This window comes from Zonotrichia albicollis, chromosome 3 (assembly GCF_047830755.1).
Source record: "Zonotrichia albicollis isolate bZonAlb1 chromosome 3, bZonAlb1.hap1, whole genome shotgun sequence".
In the NCBI taxonomy this organism is placed as follows: Eukaryota; Metazoa; Chordata; class Aves; order Passeriformes; family Passerellidae; genus Zonotrichia; species Zonotrichia albicollis.
Genome location: NC_133821.1, coordinates 18,379,581 through 18,394,301, shown reverse-complemented (window position 1 = coordinate 18,394,301; position 14,721 = coordinate 18,379,581). Strand labels below are relative to the sequence as shown.

Here is a 14,721-nt window from a genome sequence, read left to right as displayed (position 1 = left end):
CACTGCCTTTCTAAGCAGGTCCTTACTGGTCTAACCTTTTTTGGGGGGTACAGATGATGGATATTTCCCTGGCATTGATAAATGTAACCTCTGCTACAGATATGAATACCTTGGATTAGTTTTAGTGTCAGGATTAAATATTTATTCTCTGTAGCCTAAGAGAGGAGAAATCTTTGAAAATTCCTATCAATCAGATCTCTGGGATTTTTCTTCCTTCTAAGCCTGAGTTTGCCCCAGAAGGCTTGAGAGTTATGAAGTATCATACATAACACCTGTTGCAATATATGTTTATACCTGGAAAACTGACCTGAAGTCAATTCTAATTCAATCTATCCTAATTCTGATTTTAAAATAATAACAACTCTTCTTATTGAGCAGCCAATTCACTCCTGAAATGCATTTAAACATTAGATTCAAAGTACAATTCTTTGGATTCAAGGTAAAAAAAGGTTATCATTTTACCCAAAAGCAAATAGAGTAAATAAGGAGCACTTTCTATTTTTTCTCTCTTTGTTATACTAGGGTAGAACAGCAGAACTTAAAAACATCTATGGCAGACAAAGCACCAAAGCCTTCACCATCACTTGTTTTGAAATAAAGATCAATTCCCCACCCTCACCATTGAACTCAACCTCAAAACACTTTTGCTGCTGCAGGAGCTGAGAGACAAGAGAAATATACAGATAAATCCACATGCTGTGACAAATTCACTTATCTTGCATCAATAGTCATGAAACAGCAGCACTGAGCTCCTGCCTGTGTGTAACAAACAGCAGAGATGAGGTGGACACACCTTGCACCCATGGGGGTGCTCTACATCACCTACTTACAGCTGGGGAGTGGCAAGAGAAGAAATTAAGGGCCTTTATATGATCCTGTGATAATTCTAGATAATTTGTCTTTTATCGCAAACCAATTAATGAGCACTTTAGGAATGCCAATGAAGGTAGAGGAGGTGCCTGCTTGATGTGCACAGCTGATTTTACAGCACCAGCTTTTCTGCAGGGCACATGGGAGCCCAGGGAAGGCAGACACCTTCCCTGGGAGCAGGGCACAGCAGTGGATGGAGCACCCTAGCTGCTGAGGGAAGCACTGCCAGCACTGGCTTTGTCACCAACCTGCTGCCTGCCTTTTGCCCTCTGCAACTATAACGTGAAGATAAAGGTGTTTGCTGCAATTTAAAACAAATATGGGATGCAAAGCCTGCAGAAAATCTGCCTTGGAATTTTGCAACCCCACTAGCAAGTCCACTGTCTCCAGTTTTCTGGGAAAGAAGGAAAAATTAAAGAACAGAGCAAGGGTTCTCAAGCCTAGTGCCACATCTCTGAGCCCTCAGCAGCCTACTCACCTCTGCCCACCACCCACTGAATAGCAAATTCTATTTAATATTCCCTCACTGTCTAGGATGATGGAATGGAGTGTATAATTGTAAAATCAGCATAAGGAGATGGGAGGAGAAAGCAGGCTGAGGGACACAATCAGAACCCAATAGGAACCTGATCATTCAGAAGGAAAACTTTAATTTAACAAGATGCATTTCAGTAAAGACAGGCTCAAACCACTGCACTGAGTAAGAAGAAATTGAAAACAAGAATTCAAACCACAAAGCAGCTGGTGATGCAAGAGAAGAGATGATGAGACCTAGGTTTGTAACAAACAGGATATGCACACACTGACCATGGACAATGCAGACCAAACAGCAACCTTGTACTCCAAACACATCAATGTCACGTCACACACCTCCTAAGAGTTACTTCTTTGTCACTCACTAGTGACCAAGTCTTAAAGTAGAAAATGCATGTTTTTATCATGTACTGAAAAGGTTCTATATATGATGGGATTTGTGTCATAAAAAGTTGTTTCTTTTATTTTAGTTTCAAATTATTTTAAATTCTGAGTGATACCATTTATCTAGAGCAGGAAAAACAACAAAACTGGGGACCAAGCATACTAGAGCAAATATAGGTCAGTCTTTAATAACAGTGAGACAGAAATCAATGCAATGTAACAGCAAAATAAACAGGCAAGGAGAAGCCACATAAATTTGCAATATCTGAATCTTAGCAAAGCAGCACCTGGTAGGCTGCACTGGCAGGCACCAGAGGACTCTTGCCCATTTGGTGTTTGTTCATTCTTCCCCTCACTCTTGCCCTCAGTGTGGAAAACATTCAGCCCTTGAATTTCAAGTGCCAGTGTTTGCCAGCCCCTTTTCTGATTGCTTCTTCTTTGTGTAAATTACAAGCTCTCAGCAGCAAGCACCTTGTTTCACATTATGCTACAAAACACCCACCACTGTGCTGGTGTTCTAACAAAGACAGACAAGACAATGGTATTTCAAAAAGCTGATTAAGAAAAGCTATTATTCATCTTCTGGGTCTCATACAATTCCCTTCAGGAAGATAAATAGTGCTACAAATATAGGCCTTTGTGAATAAGGCACTGAGATGATAAGAACTTCATTTCCATAGGAGAAAAGATATACATTTGAGTTGTAGCTGCTTTTATTCTTGTGTCTGGGTTTCCAGCCAGAATTTAGCTGCAGCATCTCTAAGGAATAAAAAAAAAAAAAAAAAAAAGAAAAAAGAAAAAAGAAAAAGAATAAAAAGAAAATTAAATAATATTAAAACATATGGCATCTATACATTACTGAAGAGACTTGTGGTAGCAACCATCATGTGATAAGAGTGTCTGTAGTTCTTTAAGAAGTCCAGTAAGTTGTTGAGAGATCTGAAACTCTCTGGCCTAACTAACCTTGAATCTTACATGAGTCTTCCAAGCATCTTCAATAAGTCAGCTAAAACAAAGGCTACCACTGGAAAGAAACCAAACAAAACACAGAGTTCATGGGTTTTCTAAAGGCTCGTGGTCTTGTTTCCCCTTAGAGATTTGCTGGTATTACTGCAAGTTAAACACATGCATCCAGAGGAGAAAAGGACTTTGGGTTTACAATCTGCAGAAGTAATGAACATTCAAAAAGATAAATAGATGAAAACCTTTGGCGCCAAAGGAAGAAATGGAAAGTGCAAATTTATGCTGCTGAAGTATTCTGCTTTCTGGTTTTAAGAATAAGGCACATCTGGATTTTTTTCACAGCAGTGTCAGATAAATACATACTCTAAATAAATGCTACAATTAAGTGACTCCAGTATGCTTCACCTTGTTTGTGACACAAAAATTCCACTGGGGAACAAAGTTTGCATGGAAAGTACAATTTCTATAAACAGATTTTTTTTGGTCTTCCTACAGCCTAAAGATGTGGGTGCATATAAGAATCCTTACAGGCACCACACACACCAGTGCAACTACAGTGACAGCCTTGACATCCTGCACACACAGACCCGAGTTCTGCCCAACACTACTGGAACATATCACCCATCATACATCCAAAAAAAATAAAATCAATCCAAACAGTCCCAGCCACCTCTTCCATTCCAGCCTGGGAAGCTGGGCAATGGACTCAATTCCCAACTGCAGCAAAGGGATTACTCTGAAAACCTCTCAAACAACAAGAGCAAACATTGGATGTCAAGGAATTCACAAGGGAAGTTGGGCTGAATTCCTGCTTTCTGATGTGAGGAAAGCAGTGATTCCTATGTCTTCTCTGAGATTCAGAAGATTATCCTAGAAAATCTCATTTTTTTATGACACAGCTCTCTAGTGGTGGATTTCTTTACTTAAAAAGTACAACATATGCCACCAGAGCCTTGTGTGCCTGATCTTGCCAACACCTTCAGAAACAGAAATCACAAGTAATAGCCAAGGTTGTTTCCATACTAAGACCTATAAATAAATTCCTTGGGAAGGGGAGTCCTTTCCTAAACAATTAAAATCTAATTAGCAATTTCTTCTGCATTTTAAAAAACTTATCTAAAGAGTTATAAATGGCTACCAGCTACTTGAGTACTCAATGAGAACGTCAAAATAAATCTCTGCAGGTTTCAATTCCTCTTATTTAGAACCAGGAAAACAAGAGAAAACCTGCCCAGGACCTGGTAAATTTGGGGGGTTTGATAACTTTCATATATTTTCATTCTCATTATACTGTCATAAGCAGCAGAGTTTCTCAGCTTTCAAATATTTTCAGATCACTTGATATATAACATTTCTTTTGAGGTTGCTAAACCCTACTGAGCTATGTCCTGCCTACAGCAGGGCCCTGCAGGCCTGTTGTGGTAGAAGGGTTTTGACACTCAACAATTAGAAGGCAAAAGCCAAATGGAAATCAACTCCAGCTCAATCAGCCTTTATCATTCTGTAATTATATCTAGAAAATTGTCAGATGCTGATTAACCAGAGGTGTTCAGAACTGCTTTGATGAAGGGAGTCAGAACTAAATAAAAAGATTTTTTTGTGAAGTGAAAAGCAGGGAGGGGGGGAGGAGGAATAAAAGCTGCTAACATGATGAGTTTGGACTTATATCACAGAATATTCTGATTTTGAAGGCACCCATAAGGATCATTGAGCCCAGCTCCTGGCTCTGCACAGGACCATCCTCAAGAGTCATCCCAAGTGCCTGAGATTGTTGTCCAAATGCTTTTTGGACTCTGTCAGGCTTGGTGCTGTGACCACTCAGTGCCCAACCATCCTCTGGGTGAAAAACCTTTTCCTAATACCCAAACCAAATTATGTTATTGTCAGTATTTTATTTAGATGGCGACTATTAAATAATTCACTCTGTCAACAGCAATAAGATAAAACCAGAAAACATTTAACATTTTAAAACAGGACCATACATGGACAGACTATAAGCTTGAGCCTGTTAACAGCCTGTATTTTCTGTCTGTAAAGACAGACTGTAATTCATCTCTGATGAACCTGAAAAATCTCCCTAATCAGTAAAAGCCAACTGGATAAATAAAGCAATTTAGACAGGTGCACAGAACCAACTCATATTATCAGCAATCATTACTATTATTCTTGCTGTTTCTGAGAGCGAAGGAATTGGAATATTATCATCAAATCCTACATATAGCCACAAAGAAATTACAGTTACCTTAATGATTATTTTAAGTCAAACCAAGAAAGAGTAAATGGGTGGGCAGTTATCACCATGGAGTAGCTGAGCAGAAATTCAAAGGTGGGGTTTCTGTCCAAGTGTGATGTAAAGGATAATTTTTACTAAATTCTAGTCCCACAATGCCACAAGAATACCTTTCATATTTCCTTCATATGCTATTGGAGAAAGTTCTGAAGGCTTTAGCCAAGCTAAGAGATAGAAATGCTGAATATTTTTCTGATAACTGAACACAAGTAACAAAACTGATGAAGCAGAGCTGTGAGGGAAAAATGGATAGATATAAATTTAATTGCAGCAACTTTAGAATTGCTTAATACCAATAACAGAAAATTTGGGGTTATTTTCCTCCCAGATTTAGAATATGAGCAATTTCCCAGAAAAATTATTGACAAAATCTCATTAAATTCAATGGAACAGGATAAATCTTTATAATTCTGTCTAATTTTATTGGAAGTTGTATCTACAAAACAGGTGTCCAAGGAGACTTAGAGCCAAACAGTGAAATATTAAGAGCTTATTTAGTGCAAATGAAAATGACACTGAGATTTTAAACCCCAAGAATAGAAACTGCTTAGACTGGGGAGAATGAAGATACAAGGGGGGGAAAAAACCCAGCCTAACTGTTGTTGCAGGCTGAATTGATCAAGGCCAGAAGGCAGAACATCTTCACAAACAGATTTCCAGCACAGAGAGAAATCAAGAGAAAGAGATCTGAAAGTTGAGGCTGACAACATGAAATATGGATTAAAATAACCCAGCCTGCCCCTCCATGACTCAGCCCACTCACAGACATTATAGTGCAACAATTCACCATTACTCATTCATCTTGGTGTTCGTGATCTCAAAGATGGCAACCCCAAAATAAAACTTATCTGGCTTAAAAACTTTTTCTCTAGAAAGAATCCACATCTTGTAATGTCAAATGGAAAAAACCTCCTGTTGGCCCAGGGAGGGCAGGACCCTCTTGGCCTGTAAAGAAACTTGCACCACTCTGCAGCTGCCAGGGCTTCAGCTGCCCTCTTTCTGCTCCACAGAAAGTCCAACAGATTCAAAGTTTTGTTTGTTTTTTTTCCAACAGGCAGATTACCTCCAATCACCTTCTATCACTTCTTCCTTGTCTTTGTACCTTTGAAAATTAGTTCTTCAAATTTCTGCCTCGCTTCTCTTATCTGCCGAAGCCCCTTCCACTTAATTAGAATTGTTTAAATTTCGAGTGTGCTTCCAAAAAATATATTTTAGTTTCAATAAAATATTGTATCTCATCTCTTGAGCACATTATTGGAGCTCCCATTTGCTCCAGTTCTTTTCCTTTTCCATTCCAGGGTGTGCACACATCTGTGATGCTAATAAGACGCTCTTTACATTCCTCCATATCAAGTCCAGGGATTTAATTTCCTAATCTTTTCCTTTCAGGTGATTTCTAATTTCTTTTAAATAGAAAGAGTTTCCTTTTTGCAGGCTAATATTGCTTTTTAACCCCTTGGTGATACCTCTGAACCATGTTAGGATTACTGACCTCACCCCATTCCCATTCATCTCCTCACAGGTGCTCAGGACTACCTAGAAGGAAATCCCTGTCACTGTGGTTCACTGCTTTAGCAATTCTGCAAAGAATTTATTTCCACAAAGGTGGGAAATTGTCCATTTTGGGGTCTAGGTGGAGATCCACAGACAGGCAATGCCAGTACCCCTGGTAGAGCCCTGGTGAGCTGGGGAGCCCCCAGTGCAGTGACCACTCTGCTCAGCTGAGAGAAGCAGAGGCTGCAATTAAAATCAGTATGAAGATGCTTATCTTTCATTTGAGAAACTGTGAGAAAGTAGCTGACACTATTTCTGAATGCAATTCTCCATGATTGTCACAGCTGCAGTAGGAGAGGAGGTTTCCATGAGGAAGAGGCCAAGAGCACTGTTCAGTGAGAGGGAACGTGATCCCTACTGGAACTTCCGTGAAAAAATCATGAAACAAAAACCATGGAGGCAGCTGGTTTCTGACAGCTAAATAATACCCAAGCCTACTCGTTTTGGTTAGTGTCAGAGCTGCCTTGCCATCTGACAGCCATCTGCTTTCCTTTCCAATCCCAATGCACTAGGGAAGGGGCTGGAGAAAACCTTGAAAGCACACAATGAGAAATAAAATAAATAAAAGAAAGCAAACTAGATTTATTAAACTAAGCATCCTATGCAAGATATTTAAGGCATTTACTTAAAGTGTTTGCATTTTAAAAAGGTCAAATTAAATTAGCCATTAATTTTCGCCCAAGTTGCCTACAATTGTCTCCGAAATTTAATCTAAATGGACTGATATAAACCATTAATTTGCTCAAACTCCTTCAATAACTGTCTTACTGGACACAAATCAAGTGCAATGAAGGAGGAGACCCATTTTTGTATTATTTGTATATCTGCTAGAAGGACTATTTGCAGTTAGGACTATTACTATTATTTTTTAGGCATGATCAAAAATAAATGGGCTGGAAACAAACTGTGCTTTCTTATTGTTTCTTTGGGTGAAGTTACAGAAAGCAAAAGAAAACAGTTTTATTTCCGCTTGGCAGAAGTGTGTTCATAAATTTTTTAAACGGCTCAATTGAAATGCTCACAAACTCCACTGCTGCCCATATGAAATGAGGAATTTTTGATTCACTTATACATCCATGAGCCCAATATATTACTTATATTGGAGAAAGTTGAGGTAAGAGAGAAAAAACTGCTGTGCTAAGGAGAGCAGATTAAATAGTCTCTTGACAATAAAAAAATTTTTTTAAAAGAGCCTTAAGTAGATTCAGTGTTTTTATTTACCTCTACTGCTATTTTAATTTTAGCTAGCAGAGTAAAAATTTACTTGAATTTGTTACTCTAGAACAAATCTGGAATTCCTCTCTGTCTGATAGCCACAAATATAATTTAATCAATGTCTTCTGTGGTATTTTGTCTAACATAATTGGACACCTTTTTAACCCCTTATCTGCTCCCAGAAGAAAGGGAATCACAGCAGCCACTGGACAATTACAGAATATCCAACACTTCCAGAGGTATTGGCCAACAAGAATATAACACCTACTCATTTTTTCCCTAAGGATGCAGCAATCAGAGTCACTTGTTTCTAAAAAAACATTTTCATGAAACTTGTAGAAATTTATCTTTCAGATCTTCAACCTTTCGCCTGGAGTGCTTAAGACTTGACATTACTTTCTACAGATTTTCACTGTGTGGGAGGAACTGCCCTGGCAGGCAGCAAACTTAATTTTTCCTTCAGAATACAAGTTAAAATAGTGTCTGGAATATGTTTGTCCTAATGAACTTACCCTTGGCCATGGATCGTGTGGGTTTCTGAGATGGGAGCAGCCTCTGTCACAGAAATGAAGTTCTCGAGTGCAGCACATTCCATTCTTGTAGTTGTCTTCACTGGGCTTGTTTTACTCTTCAAAGAACTCAGAATAATCTGTGCAAGGGGAGAAGGAAAGAACATTTTAAGGTCAGTCACACCTGACATCAGGGTTTGGTAGAAAAAGCAAATAGGAACATGGCAGAAATATCCAACTCTGCATTAATCAGCAGAAAATCTGGCTGTCAGGCTTTGACAATTGATTTAATTTAGATTTAAGTTTAGCCTGATAAGGATATTTTTACTTACTACAATTAGAGCATCTGATAAAACCCAGAGAATTAAAATTATGTTTAAATGCAGATCCTGGAATCAATCAGAACAAACACAAAACGGTTGTTCTCCCATAGGTATTACAACTATTTGCAGGCCTCAGCGTGTATTCCTGAGTGAATCACTGGCAACCTGATGGCTGATAAACCTGGGCAATAATTAATTCATATAATTTTTTTTCTGATATACCCTTCCCACCTACAATAAAATGTGGGAAGTCTTATTCATCCTGATCTACCACTACGAAAATAAGCAATTCTCAACATTAATTCAACAGCTCCACCTAATCTCCAGTGAAATAAATATTAAATGCAAACTTTGTCTTTTGGGCAGAACAAAACTGAACATACTCAAATTTATGTCTTGATTTTGCAAGTGTGAATTTGTCTGTATACAAGAGAAAATGCAGATCTTTGTGACAAAAACTTGTAAATTTGTGCAAAAGTTCAATTGTATCTATAAATGCTCACACACAAAATTGATATGCTGGAATACAGTCAGGCCTCATTTCCTTAAACAAAAGAAAATAGGAATTTTAAACTGCAGTTTATAACAACTTATCACTACTCAGAGTTCAGTGATTTAGCACTTGGCTCTGAGTGCAACCTGGATCTAATTCTGTGTCAACAACCACCATGGAAAAAACTGGTCCACAGTTATCTATCTATTTATTTGAGTTTTCTTTTTCAATTAAAAATTTATCCTGAGCAAACAATGAACATTGTCAAGAGAGCTTGCTACTGCAGGGGGGGGAACAAGGGTATACATTCAAAAATTTGGAGAGTTTCTGAGACAAGAATCTAAACAATAATTGTACTTCATGTGTAAATGTGTAAGGCAGTGAGCTAGTTGATGCTGCATTACAGCTGATCATAAGGAGGCTTTTCCAAAGCAAAGATATCTTTCAGCAGTAATTCCAGATTTTTCCACTTGAAAAGTCTCTGGAGGTTATGCACACATTTTATATGTGTGTATACATACACCTTATTTATGAGTGAGTATACACTCAACATCACACTTTGCCAATTCCCATGCACTCCCAAGACATCATAAAGGGAATTAAAAAGATCATGGAATCATCTCACACCTTGCAGCCCACCACCTTGCGGCCTGTGTTGATACCAGTGGTGTCCCAGCCCAGGTGCAGCTTAATCTCATTGAACCTCCTGAGATTCCCACTGCTCAAGCCTGTCCAGGTCCCCCTGGATGGCATCCAGATAACACTGTCAGAATTAAATGTAATATTTCAAAAGCAATCTACTCAATGCTAAAAACATCAAGGAGACTAAATCAATTTGAGCTCTAAACTTAAAATTATTTCATGCTTTTTGTTTGTGTATCCTTTCCTGTTTGATGTGGCAAAAAACAACAAGATTAAAGCTTTTGAAAGAGAAATGCTGATTTGTTTATACTATATATTGCCAATAATACACATCAGGGGAAAATAAAGCTGTCTGGCAAGAAGGTCCAAACCAAGGAATTGAAAATTAGGTTCTATAGTGTATAAATTAAAACAATAACACAATTGTTTTCTTAACAGTCAGAAATTCTCTCAATATCAAGGCTATCCTTGATCTTTTGCCTTGTGATATGTTCCAGAAGAAATCCCATCCACACAACATTCTAAATTAACATGAAGCATTTACTTCTTTTTGGCAAATGTGAATTCTTCATTTGCAGCACATCTCACTGTAGAGGATTACCAGGTAATTCCTGTACTCCATGTGCTGGAGCTGGGGCAGGAGACACTCCAATTGAGATCATGCATCTGTGCCAAAATATTCTTTTCAAAAGCACACACCTGGACTGTTCTTCAGGTGCACTTCTGTGCTGATGGATCACAGATCAGACCAGATCACCTCCAAGGTTTTGCCACCTTGGACACCCCGATGGCACTGGGTTGGATTAAGTGTCCAGAACTAAACAACATCCAAACAGCAATTCTAATGGGACAGCAGGTACTGGAGAAAAAAATCCTGAAGCCTTAAATATGAGCTTTGCTTCTTTAACCTATTACCTGTTCTTCAGAATCTTGGTGCGCAACTTAAACTTTCCTGGTAACGTCATCCTTCCTGTTCATAGGTATGACAGCAGTTCACTCACCCTAAAAGTTCCCAGTATTCAGGCAGTTTATGATTTAATGTTTGTGAACATTTCATGTGTTTTACCCTCAGTCTTCAGGAAGGAGCTCATGATAATGGCAGGAATATAGGTAGTGGGAGGTGCATCCACTAATTTCCAGAGCCAGAAATCCAGCCACAAGAAGCTGTTTCTTCTAACATAATTTCCCTCTGTGCTTGTAGCCACGAAATATTGTTCACTAAACACAAAAAAACCTGAGTGATTTCAAGGTTTTGATAAAATATTCACCACCTGTCTGTCCTATTAGAAAGGTCTTATTTATAATAAAGAAAAGAATTAGCGTACTTTGTACCTTGAAAGAGACTTAAATGTTTGCAGTGCAGACAGGCCAGAAACTTGTTGGGTTCTACCTACTCATGTCAAGAAAGAAAAAATCATGAGGAATGTGTGACAGGCACTGAACTACAATGAGAAAACAGGAATACACACCTGTGTATCCCTGTTATGTCTTGAGGCAGAGTTTTTCTGAGCACAGCCAAACCCCCAGCAAAGCAGAGCACCATTTCTTCTGGGCACACACACCAGAAAGTACAGCTGTCACTATTGATGTGGAAATGACAAGTGTATTCTGTGTATTTTGTGAAGGGAACAGGGGAAGACAGGAGCAGCAGGCTGGGGGAGAGGGATGGGGCACAGACTGCTTGGCTGTGGCCTTGTCTGGAAGAGAGGCATCCTGACACCACCTTGCAGCACTTCCCTCCAGCAGCCTGGGATCAGCACACGTCACGTTTGCAGAATCAAAAGATGAACAGTCAGAGCAATCACTCCAGGGAGTGCAGAATGGGCCTGACAGCCAGACTTCCCCATTACTGTGGAGTTTAAAGCAGCACCAGTGCCTTAAGTTTTAGCTTTTTATATTTTTGAGATTCTGTGCTGCTTTAGTGCACAGTTCTGAGCTTCATGTTAAGTGTTAGTAAGCTCTCTTCACAGAGTAAGTAGACAAAACAATTCCTTTCCTAGGTTGGGACCAAGGACAATCAATACTAGTTTCAGGCCCAAGAGCATAAACAATGTGGACTGAAGAGAGAAAACAAGAAGAATGGGACTCCATAACCTAAAGCTGTAATTGAACAATTAACTCCAACATGCAAATGGACCAGAACTTATAAAATGAGAGATCTCATGACTGGTCATCCATTTTGTGACCATTTTTGGTTCATCTCAGGCATAGCTCTTGTGCTGCTCAAGGTGTATCCATTGAGTTCTTTTAATAAATACCTACTTTATTCTTTAACTCCATCTAGGCTCTGTTCCAGGTCAGCCTTCACAAGGCATCAGCTCTGCACACTGCTCAGGCAGCTGAGTGTCTCCATCACTGCCCAGGTGGCTTAAGCATGGCAGGGAGATGGGGCAGAGCAGACTGATCTGGAATGCCTCAGATTTCAGCTGCAGTCCCAGCACAAGCACTAACCTCCTGGGTGAACCTGCACTGATCCCTGTCACCTCCACACCTTTGTTTGCTTTTTCATCCTTTCTTAACTCTGAGGGAGCAGAGACTTTGAGGATTGATCTCTAAGCTTCAAGGGTAACCTGCAGTACTCCAGGAATTTAAAACAAAAGTACAATTTAAATCAAAAGTACAAAGTTACAGACTTCTTTGTTGGTTGCCACCTTGGATGCCCTTCGTACCCAGCAAACAGCCCAAAACTCCACAGAGGATAAAATGCAGGAAAATGTCCCTGTGGTCTTTCTGGGTGGGCAAGACTGAAGCTCTCTAACCCATCTCCACAGTGACAAATGTCAACTGTGACCAGCCATGGGCAGTTTTGGACAGAAATGGAAAAGACAGTGACAACTGAATAAGAGCAGCAGCATCTGAGGCTGGAAGGCTCCAGGTAACAACAAAGAGTTGCTGAAGTGAGAGCAGCACCAAATCCTTCTTCTACCCTTATCTGCTGGTTTCACCTCCAACTCTCGGCTATTCTTTTGCCTTGAAACACTAAAGCATCACCAACTTGTGAAGGGCATGAGGCCTTCTTGCCTAGCCAGCAAGGCTCTTGTGTAAAAGCACAAAGAAAAGCTGATGTGACCAGTTGAAACAATGAGAGATAGTCAGGAATCACTCAGGAATTCTCACGTTCTGAGTCAATGTTTAACAGCAATACAGACACAGATTTCAGGAATGTCTCTGAAGATTAATCCACTTCTACAAAAGAGCTTACAAATTAAGTCAAAAGAACAGTGAAGGAGAAGCAAAGAAGGACATTGCAATTATGGTGCTGCTTGGGTGTCTAATACATATCATAGAAGATAACACAAGAATTTTATTTGAGGTTCTGTTGGTGTTCTTTTAATGCAACTATATTAACTTTTAGTCTCTATGTAGTCAAGCTCTAAAGTCCTTAACCAGAGCATGTCATTCTGCCACAGAGACCCCTTCTGTGAGAAGACCACTAAGCCACAATCTGAAGAGACCAAAAGTAAATGCTGAGAAGTCAGGGTGGGAAAGTCTGAGAAGTTCCAGATCAACATTCCTGCTAAATCAGCAAGGAATTACAGAGTTAGGACAAGAATCTGCCAAAGCCCTCTGTCACAAATCAGCATCAACACAGTGGAATATTTAACCACTCCCACGAGGTGGTGTCTTGCTCTACACAGATAAAGACCACAAGCCTGTATTTATATCTGGTGTAACCTCTCAAAAACCTTCTAAACACCTCTCTGCCCACCTATCAGCCCTGCCCATCTCCTTGCACATCAGTATAACCCTCCTTGTCCCCCCAGACCCAGGGAACAGCTGGCCTTGGCCTAGATAAGTCTGTTGCCTCTCATTAGGTGACACATTATCCATTCCCTACACAACTTCAACCCATGGATCCACAAGGCTGTCACAGGTGAAGGTCTGCTTGTGCTGCACTCTGCCACCAAGATGAGAGGAGAAAAAAAAATGAGGAGAGTTGGTGAAAAGGCATTCTGGCATTTGACATTGTAATTTGGAGAGCAACAGCTGAGATTGTGAGCAGCCACTTTGTTTCTGTCAGCCCGAGGCTTTCAGTGAATGCTGAACTGTGTTTGCTTCCATCTCAATAAAACTCAAACAGCCCAAAAGGAGGAGCCACAAAAGGAAAGGTGTCCACTGAATTATATAAATAAAAATTCACGCAAAATTAAATGTGTTATAATGAGCATAGCATTTAATCAGCAGCTCAGTTAATGATGGCACCGTGCCAGTGACCCTCTAAGCTTTATGATAGACACAAACTCTGCCTCTTGGTGTTTCCTGTGACTCTCAGCAGAATAAATGAGATACCAGCAAAAGGCACTGCTGAATGCCTCACTCTCCAGGCCAAATAATGGAACATCTCTTTAAGGGACAGTCCAACATGCACCTAAAATAAGGGGGTTTTTCTAACCTCTTTCTTTTCCATCCTGCTATTACTCTTATTCAAATCCCAGCAGTGTCAAGAGTCTACAGCACTTCCACCATGCAAGCAAGTCACAGGAAACAGTTGAGTTGGAATAAACAGGAAGGGCAAATTTAAAAGCATTTGCTGAGAGCAGAGATGTGGATAATTCAAGTGATTTGTCCAAGGTCAAAAGTGAACTGTGATAGCAAAATTATTTATACACTTTCATTAGGATGAATCCAGTTCAAGAATGGAATTTATATTTTTCCAGCAAGGGCTGTGTGCAGGACAAATGCTTTGCTGGAAGATCAGATTGGAGTAATATACTGTGCTTTTCTTCTACACTGAACACACCAACACCCTACTCCAGAAAGCTCAGTTTAAGGTCATGGACTTCAGCCAGCTTCAAACCAAACACATAATTCAGACCTTGGCTGGAAAGAGGTTCAGCAAAGCCTGCAAACTGGGGCACAGCCTATCCCTTGATTTCAGACCACCTGTACTTTCAGCAATAGCCCCTCCTCACAGCTATTAAAGGGAGCTGCATGCAGATGCAT

The 14,721-nt window shown here is 39.8% G+C and overlaps 1 long non-coding RNA gene across 1 annotated transcript in view; it reads right to left on the bottom strand.

Moving 5' to 3' along the window:
- Window positions 1–8,818, bottom strand: part of LOC113460197 (uncharacterized) — a 136,630-nt gene extending 127,812 nt beyond the window's left edge. The window contains exons 1-2 of the long non-coding RNA XR_012579424.1: window positions 8,652–8,818; window positions 8,323–8,459 (exon numbers count right to left, since the gene is read on the bottom strand). This is a non-coding gene — a long non-coding RNA (uncharacterized LOC113460197). The remainder of the gene's footprint in view (window positions 1–8,322; window positions 8,460–8,651) is intronic.
- Window positions 8,819–14,721: the final 5,903 nt, after the last annotated feature.